Below are 1778 nucleotides of genomic sequence, written 5' to 3' on the forward strand. Positions count from 1 at the left end.
TGTGTGTGTGTGTTGTGTGTGTGTGTGTGTGTGTGTGTGTGTGTGTGTGTGTGTGTGCGTGTGTGTGTGTGTGTCTAGTTGCTGATGGCCTGGCCCTGAGAGGGAGGTACCGACTGGATCTGGATTCTGAAGTGAACGTGCAGGTTGGACCCGTTTACAGTTACCAGCTGCTCAGGTTCCAGGTGAGCAGGTTTTATGGAACATTCCATCAGTGTTTCTACACCTCCACCAGTATCATGTCTGAATCTGTCCTCTGATCCTTTCAGAGTAGAACTTTAGGTATTTTCTGATTCATGATTTACTACCAAATCTAATTTGATGAAATAAAAGATAACTTCAGTATGCATCTCCTCACCTGACTGAAGGAGAAAAAGATGACCAAACTTATGTTGTGATTCTTTTAGACCTTCTGTGGCTCTCCCAAGCGAACTGTCCTACTGGAGGACATTGAGGACAAGGAGGAGGAGGAGGACCTGCAGGACCACCTGGAGATCCACTTCCAGAAGCCCAGTAACTACGGCGGGGAGATAGAGAGCATTAGATACCTCTCGGGGGGGAAGGCTCTGCAGGCCTTCTTCTGTGAGGACCCACTGTAACTCCTACATCTGCAACATTTGCGCACATATCTGTCTTTATGATTGTTTGATATACAAAATCATATTTGCAATATGATTGAATATGAATATATTATGGAAATGTCACTCTTTTGTTTTCCTGCAGAGAATAAAATGAAAAGATGTTGTGATTTAATCTCTGTGCATTCAATAGAGAGGGTGTACACTTAAATAAATCATATAATATATATTATCATACATGAATAACCCATGGTGAAGGGTGTTAAGATTGTGTTACAGTAAGGCCTAGTCTGCATGTTGACTGTATTTGTGTAAAAAGGGTTTTCCCTACTTTCGCAAATAAAAGTGTAAGAGTCTTTTCTTTTCTTTTTTTTTCTACATTTTAAGAAACCAAAAATAAAATCTGAGCTGAACAGAACATTTTAATTGCAATGTAACACATGCAGTAGATTAAACTCACCCACACTATTTTTCAATAGGCGGTCACCCATCGTCCGACCGGCCCAGGGCAGCCGACACAAACGAATGCCGTGCTTCCATGAGCGTCAAATCCCGCCGCAGATGGGAATACATTGCAATCAGTTGAAAGCTATTTGCGTCCCTTTATGAAGCTGAAGGAGCCTAGGAGCGTCAGAACTGCACGCCACGGGACCCTGACCAAATGTCGCTCCTGGACGATTATGGAGTGAGAGTGTGTTGTCCGCGTAAACGCGCAAACGGAGGGGTAGGGTGTAGGGGTAGGGTGTAGGGGGCGGTTTGGGAATGGGCCTTAAGAGCAATGGGACGTCCTTTCCTCCGGAGCGTCACGTGAAGCGACGTCCGTTTGTGATGACGCCGCACAGCTGTTTGTCTGACAGCAGCTCTTTCCCCGTTATTTTCACAAACACCCCTGCCAAACATTAGGAACCTTCCTAACCGAGTGAAAATGACCCGGAAGTCCGCACAGTGGCAAGCCATGATAAGTGCCCGTTGGAATTCTGCTAGAATGATAGAAGGAGGTTTCAAACTTCCTTTATAACCTCCCTTTAGCTAAGGAAGGCACTGGACGCTCCCACTATAGCCGAAAGGAAAGGAGAAAAGTGCTGCGCCCACCAAATGCCTTGCAGCCGCAGCATTTGAAGTCACACAAAGTCGGCCGTGTCAAGCGGAACACAAAACGATTATGACAGAAATTTTATCATGAAAGTTTAGCAGTGGCTTATT

At 45.2% G+C, this 1778-nt stretch overlaps 1 long non-coding RNA gene across 1 annotated transcript; it reads left to right on the forward strand.

Moving 5' to 3' along the window:
• The first annotated feature begins 32 nt into the window (after positions 1-32).
• On the forward strand, positions 33-931 carry LOC104945928 (uncharacterized). Its single transcript, XR_798387.1, has 2 exons — positions 33-182; positions 405-931. It is a non-coding gene; the product is annotated as an uncharacterized lncRNA (long non-coding RNA).
• Positions 932-1778: the final 847 nt, after the last annotated feature.

This window comes from Notothenia coriiceps, unplaced genomic scaffold (assembly GCF_000735185.1).
Source record: "Notothenia coriiceps isolate Sejong01 unplaced genomic scaffold, NC01 NC01_scaffold00010260, whole genome shotgun sequence".
Taxonomy (NCBI): domain Eukaryota; kingdom Metazoa; phylum Chordata; class Actinopteri; order Perciformes; family Nototheniidae; genus Notothenia; species Notothenia coriiceps.